The sequence below is a fragment of the Aquarana catesbeiana genome, linkage group LG10 (genome assembly GCF_042186555.1).
Source record: "Aquarana catesbeiana isolate 2022-GZ linkage group LG10, ASM4218655v1, whole genome shotgun sequence".
NCBI lineage: Eukaryota > Metazoa > Chordata > Amphibia > Anura > Ranidae > Aquarana > Aquarana catesbeiana.
This window is the reverse complement of record NC_133333.1, coordinates 7,239,003-7,245,961: the sequence shown is the minus strand read 5'-3', so window position 1 is coordinate 7,245,961 and position 6,959 is coordinate 7,239,003.

Below are 6,959 nucleotides of genomic sequence, written 5' to 3'. Positions count from 1 at the left end.
TTCCCCGATGCTCTAAAACATGCACTGGTCACTCCCATACTCAAAAAACCATCCTTGGACCCTACCAATCTTAACAACCTACGCCCTATCTCCTTGCTCCCCTTTTCCTCTAAACTCCTTGAACGCCTGGTTTACAACCAACCGAGTGACCACCTCATTAAAAACAACCTTCTTGATCCCCTTCAATCTGGATTTCGCCCTCAACACTCCACAGAAACTGCTCTTTTAAAACTCACAAATGACCTACTAACTGCAAAAACCAACGGACACTATTCTGTACTCCTACTTCTGGACCTTTCAGCTGCCTTTGACACGGTTGACCACCCCCTCCTCCTCAAAAAACTTCACTCCATCGGTCTCCGTGACTGTGCTCTTCAGTGGCTCTCATCCTACCTATCCCAACGCACCTTCAGTGTCACTTACAATTCTACTTCCTCCACTCCTCTTCCCTTCTCTGTCGGGGTCCCCCAAGGTTCTGTTCTTGGACCTCTTTTATTTTCAATCTACACCTCCTCCCTGGGTCAGCTGATAGCCTCTCACGGCTTTCAATATCATTTCTACGCTGATGACACACAAATCTATCTCTCCACCCCTCAACTCACTCCATCAGTCTCCTCACGCATCACTAACTTACTAACAGACATATCTGTATGGATGTCACACCACTTCCTCAAACTCAACTTGTCCAAAACTGAGCTTATAATATTTCCTCCCCCACGTGCCTCTTCCCCTGACTTCTCTGTCAAGAGCAATGGCAAAACCATCCACCCATCCCCACATGTCAGGGTGCTAGGTGTTATCCTAGATTCTGAACTCTCCTTTCAGCCCCACATCCAATCACTTTCCAAAGCTTGCCGCCTCAACCTCCGCAACATCTCTAAACTACGTCCCTTTCTAACCAACCAAACCACAAAGCTCCTGATTCACTCCCTGGTTATCTCTCGCCTCGACTACTGCAACTCCCTCCTCATTGGCTTACCTTTAAACAGACTCCTCCCCCCTTCAGTCCATCATGAATGCCGCTGCCAGACTCATCCACCTTACAAACCGATCAGTGTCTGCTACCCCTCTCTGCCAATCCCTCCATTGGCTGCCACTCGCCCAACGAATTAAATTCAAAATACTAACAATAAGTTACAAAGCCATCCACAACTGTGCCCCCAGCTACATCACTAACCTAGTCTCAAAATACCAACCTAAACGCCATCTCCGTTCCTCCCAAGATCTCCTGCTCTCTAGCTCCCTCATCACCTCCTCCCATATCCGCCTCCAGGACTTCTCCCGAGCCTCGCCCATCCTCTGGAATTCCCTACCCCAATCTGTCAGACTGTCTCCAAATTTATCCACTTTTAGGCGATCCCTGAAGACTTTCCTCTTCAGAGAAGCCTATCCTGCCTCCATCTAACAACTGCATTATTTTCTCCATTAGCTCATCCCCCACAGCTATTACCCTTTTGTATAACTTGACCCTCCCTCCTAGATTGTAAGCTCTAACGAGCAGGGCCCTCTGATTCCTCCTGTATTGAATTGTATTGTACTTGTACTGTCTGCCCTAATGTTGTTGTAAAGCGCTGCGTAAACTGTCGGCGCTATATAAATCCTGTATAATAATAATAATAATAATAATAATAATAATAATAATAATATTATATATATATATATATATATATATATATATATATATATATATATATATATATATATATATATATATGTTATTTCGGATACACATTGCTTTTTAAAACAATGTCAATTGTTTAAGAAACACATTGCTTGATCCCAAAAAAAAAAAAAAAAAAAAAAAAAAAACGGCAGTTGCTTACAGTACATAGATTCATTTTTTTTTATTTTTTTTTTTTAATGGCAGTTGAAGATACACGTTGCTTTATCAAGCTAAATGTTGTGCAAAATGTGACAGGGAATATACAATTTTGGCACGACGTATGTACAGACTTAAGCGGCTGCATGTTCCTCTATAGGCAGGCAGTGGGGGCGGGGTGGGGGGGTGCATAAAACTATGGCTCAACCACCCATTTTACTGCCCCCCCACCTCCGGCTATCTATATGAATGAGGCCTTCAAAGTTTACATCTACATCTAAATAATTCTCATCCACCCCCCCCCCCCCCCAATCGGTCTATTATTGTAGAACATGACGCTGAGCGAATGACGAGGATCGGAGGCAGCGATTAACTCCCCGACTCCTAATTTCCAGCAGATGAGAAAAAAAAAAAAAAAAAAAACGAGCCGCGTCTTCCTAGAATCTGTTCGCTCAAAATATTAATCAACATCAAAGGCCGGCGCTTAAATCCCGGAGAATCGGGCGACGTTACAAAGCGGCTTCAGCAAAAAATTTTTGGCTCCTAAAGGCGAGATGGAAAAGGGTTTTAATTGTTGAGTCAGACGGAAGGTGGGAGCGGCGAGCGGCGGCCTCCCCCGGCATCGGAGGGTTAAACCCATTATGGGGAAGGCGATAAACGGCGAGACTATCTGGAGATACCAGAGCGTTGTTATAGAATGGAGGCCGGAAACACAGATCTGTGGAATGGCGGGAACGTGGAACGCGGTCTCCTTGTGGGCGATGGGTCACGATGTAAGGGGGGGAGGGGGGGTTTTCATATAAACTCAGGACAATCCGAGATCCTTCCCGCCGTTTTTTTCATTCAGGATGCAGCAGAGTTTATGGGATGGCGCTCTCCGCAGAGATGTTAAATTGGAGCGTCTGTCGGTGCAAAAGAGCAACCGGAATTGGGTGCGTCAGGCAAAAGTATAAAGTAAAATGTGCAATGCTCAGCAGATCAGTGATGGGATAATCTGCAGAATATATCAATATGTATATCCAAAGACCAGGTCTTCTAAAAAATAAAAAAAAAATAATAAAAAACAGGCCTTCTAAAAAATTAAAATTGCAACAATTACCATTTTATTCTCTCTAGGCTGCTAATAAAAAAAAACAAAAAAATTGTAATTGTTGCAATTTTTTTATGTGACGCAGTATTTGCGCAGCAGTTTTTGAAAAGCAATTTTTTGGGGGAAAAAATACACTTTTATGACTTTTAATGCAAAATATATATATATAACCCACTTTTTTGGTAAAATATAAAAGAACGAGTAAATAGATACCTAACATGTCATGCTTTAAAATTGCACACGCTTGTGGAATGGCGACAAGCTATGATACTTAAAAATCTCCATAGGCGACGCTTATGGGTTTTCGGCTATTTCCGAATGAACGAATTTCGTTTAAAAAAAAAAGTTTGGAACAAAACGAATTGCACATGTCTATCGATCGCCTCTATGGCCTTGGAGGACTGGAGCGATGTCATGACGTTACTTCCAGTCCAGGCTTGAAACATTTTTTTTTTTTATTTGTTGGATCTCTTTTCTTTTTTTTAAAAAAAAAAAAAAAGGTAAAGAAGAGATGTTGGATCTTTTTGAACCCCAGCTCTCTCAATAAATAACTATTTTTGGGTCCACCCTCATTGAAAACGTCACCTATGACGAAACGCGTATGGGAGGGCACGCACTGACGTCACCGCGCTGTATGTGAGGAGGACGGGCTCCTGTGTTGCCGGCCAGCACTTGTTTTAAATGCGAAGTTATATTTATTCATGAATATTTTTGTTCTTTAATAAACCCAGTAGACGGTAATACCCTACGGTCAGTTTTTCTTTCCATTGAGCCTATCTGGAGTACATCCCTGTATGGCCACGACCCAGTGAGACGCTCAAGCGGCTGCCAATACCATATCCGGTATCAGGCCTCCCGTGTGTGTTCAGCAGCCGTTCCTACAGTCAAGGCCGCGGCTGGAATGGCTTAAAAAGAAGAAAATACGCCTTCTGGAGTGGCCCAGTCAGAGTCCTGACCTCAACCCGACTGAGATGCTGTGGCATGACCTCAAGAAAGCGATCTCACACCAGACATCCCAGGAATATTGCTGAACTGAAACAGTTCTGTAAAGAGGAATGGTCAAGAATTACTCCTGACCGTTGTGCCCGTCTGGTCTGCAACCACAGGAAACGTTTGGTTGAAGTTATTGCTGCCAAAGGAGGTTCAACCAGTTATTAAATCCAAGGGTTCACATACTTTTTCCACCTGCACTATGAATGTTTACATGGTGTGTTCAATAAAAACATGGTAACATTTAATTCTTTGTGTGTTATTAGTTTAAGCAGACTGTGATTGTCTATTGTTGTGACTTAGATGAAGATCAGATCACATTTTATGACCAAATTTGCGCAGAAATCCATATCATTCCAAAAAGGTTCACATACTTTTTATTGCAACTGTATATTACGCGTTTTTTTTTTAAATTAATTAAAATGTATTTTTTCCATAAAAATTGCGTTTGAAAAACCGCTGCGCAAATACCGCGTGCCATAAAAAAATTTCAACGATTGCCATTTTATTTCCTATATAATGTTTGGGGGTTCCAAGTAATTTTATAACAAAAAAAAAAAAAACAGATTTATACATACGAGAGAAATGTCAGAATTGGCCCAGATGGCAAGTGGTTAATAGGAATAAAAGTAATCAAAAAAAATAATAATTAAAAAGGGACAGTGAAAAAAAAAAAAAAATATATGTAAAGCACCCCCATCCCTCCGTGCTCATGCGCAGAAGCGAACGCAGACATGTCGCACACATATGTAAACGGTGTTTGCACCACACATGTGAGGTATCGCCGCGAACGTTCGAGCGAGAGCAATAGCACTAGACCTCCTTCTGTAACTCTAAACTGGTAACCTGTAAAAGGCGTTTAAAATGTCGCCTATGGAGATTTTTAGGTGTCGTAGTTTGTCGATATTCCACGAGCGCGCGCAATTTTTAAAGCGTGACCTGTAAGGTATCCATTTACTCGATGTAACATCATTGTTCACATTTAGCAAAAAAAAAAATTTTTTTTTAATGGGAGGTATATATTGTGTTTTTTTTCGTTAAGATATGAGAAAAATTGCGTCTGAAAAAACGCTGTACAAATACAGTGTGTCATAAAAAAAAATTGCAACAATCGCCATCTTATTCCTTAGGGTCTGTGTTAAAAAAAAAAAAAAATGATAATGTTTGAGGGTTCTACATAGTTTTCCTGCAAAAAAATATTTATTTAACTAAAAAGTGCCAAAAAAAGCCTGGTCGGCAAGCGGTTAAAATAAACATAAGCGTCAGCGCGACGTCCAACAGAGCGGTGACGTGACCGGTAGAACAGAATGCCATGCATCTGTCAGGAGGGAGACGAACAAAGTCCATAGGTGAATTACGCCGCCAACATAAAGGCAAAGCGCGAGAGACCCTCTAGTGCGGCGCTGAATGCTAATTGGTCGATATTTTAATTCTGTACAGAAAAGAAGAGCGCGCGGCGCCTCCATACATCATCTCGTTAAGGTAAATGAATGCCTATTGAGCCCTCTCCAGGCCCTCGCAGTCCTTTCATGTCCAGAGCATGCATTGACCAGACCTCTTCATCATGATGGTATCAATATATAGATGTGTGCATTGTTCCCGGACCTACAGGCAGGTGCTAAAGAGCATGTCATTGAGCGCAGCGTGCGGCGGCCTTGCGGACGGCGATAGGCTGCCAAGAGTTGCACTGGTTTCCAGAGAAACACTTACGTGGAAAAAGCTCTTAGAAACAGTTAAGTGGCAGGAAGTGTCACCGGCGTGATTGAAACCTCCGTGCACACAGACTTGTATCCCCGTCTCCCTGCCTCCTGCCTGCGTGACTTACTGAGGATATAAAACATGGAAGCGTGGTGGCAGGCTTATTACTACTGTCTAAATAACAGTCCCCGAGCTCCGGGCTGCCTGGCAAGGAGGGGAAAAAAAATGGATTCCCTCTTCTACTGGAAGCAGGAAAGGTTTGCTTTGTCTTTTTTACAATGCACTTCTAGGCGTGCTTCTGATTTACATCCGTCATTATTCATGCTATATATAGAAGAGGTGCAGAAATACATCACCATGAGAGAATGGACAGAGCCAGGATCGAGGATAGAAGAACGCCAGACCACCGTCCATTGTGATAGAAGAACACCAGACCGCCGTCCATTGTGATAGAAGAACGCCAGGCCACCGTCCAGTGTGATAGAAGAACGCCAGGCCACCGTCCAGTGTGATAGACCACCAGGCAACCGTCCATTGTGATAGAACGCCAGACCACCGTCCATTGTAATAGAAGAACACCAGACCACCGTCCATTGTAATAGAAGAACACCAGACCGCCGTCCATTGTAATAGAAGAACACGAGACCGCCGTCCATTGTGATAGAAGAACACCAGACCGCCGTCCATTGTGATAGAAGAATGCCAGACCACCGGCCATTGTGATAGACCACCAGGCAACCGTCCATTGTGATAGAAGAATGCCAGACCACCGGCCATTGTGATAGAAGAACGCCGTCCATTGTGATAGAACAACGCCAGGCCGCCGTCCATTGTGATAGAAGACCACCAGGCAACCGTCCATCGTGATAGAAGAACGCCAGACCACCATCCATTGTGATAGAACGCCAGACCGCCGTCCATTGTTATAGACCACCAGCAACCGTCCATTGTGATAGAAGAATGCCAGACCACCGGCCATTGTGATAGAAGAATGCCAGGCCACCGTCCATTGTGATAGAAGAACGCCATCCATTGTGATAGAAGGACGCCAGACCACCATCCATTGTAATAGAAGACCACCAGGCAACCGTCCATTGTGATAGAAGAACGCCAGACCACCATCCATTGTGATAGAACGCCAGACCACCGTCCATTGTTATAGACCACCGGCCATTGTGATAGAAGAACGCCGTTCATCGTGATAGAAGGACACCAGACCCCCGTCCATTGTGAAAGAAGACCACCAGGCCTTCACATCACATTGTATTGTGATACAATGGATGGTGGTCTAGAGTTCTTCTATCACAATGGACGGTTGCCTGTTGTTCTTCTATCACAATGGACGGTGGTCTGCCATTTTTC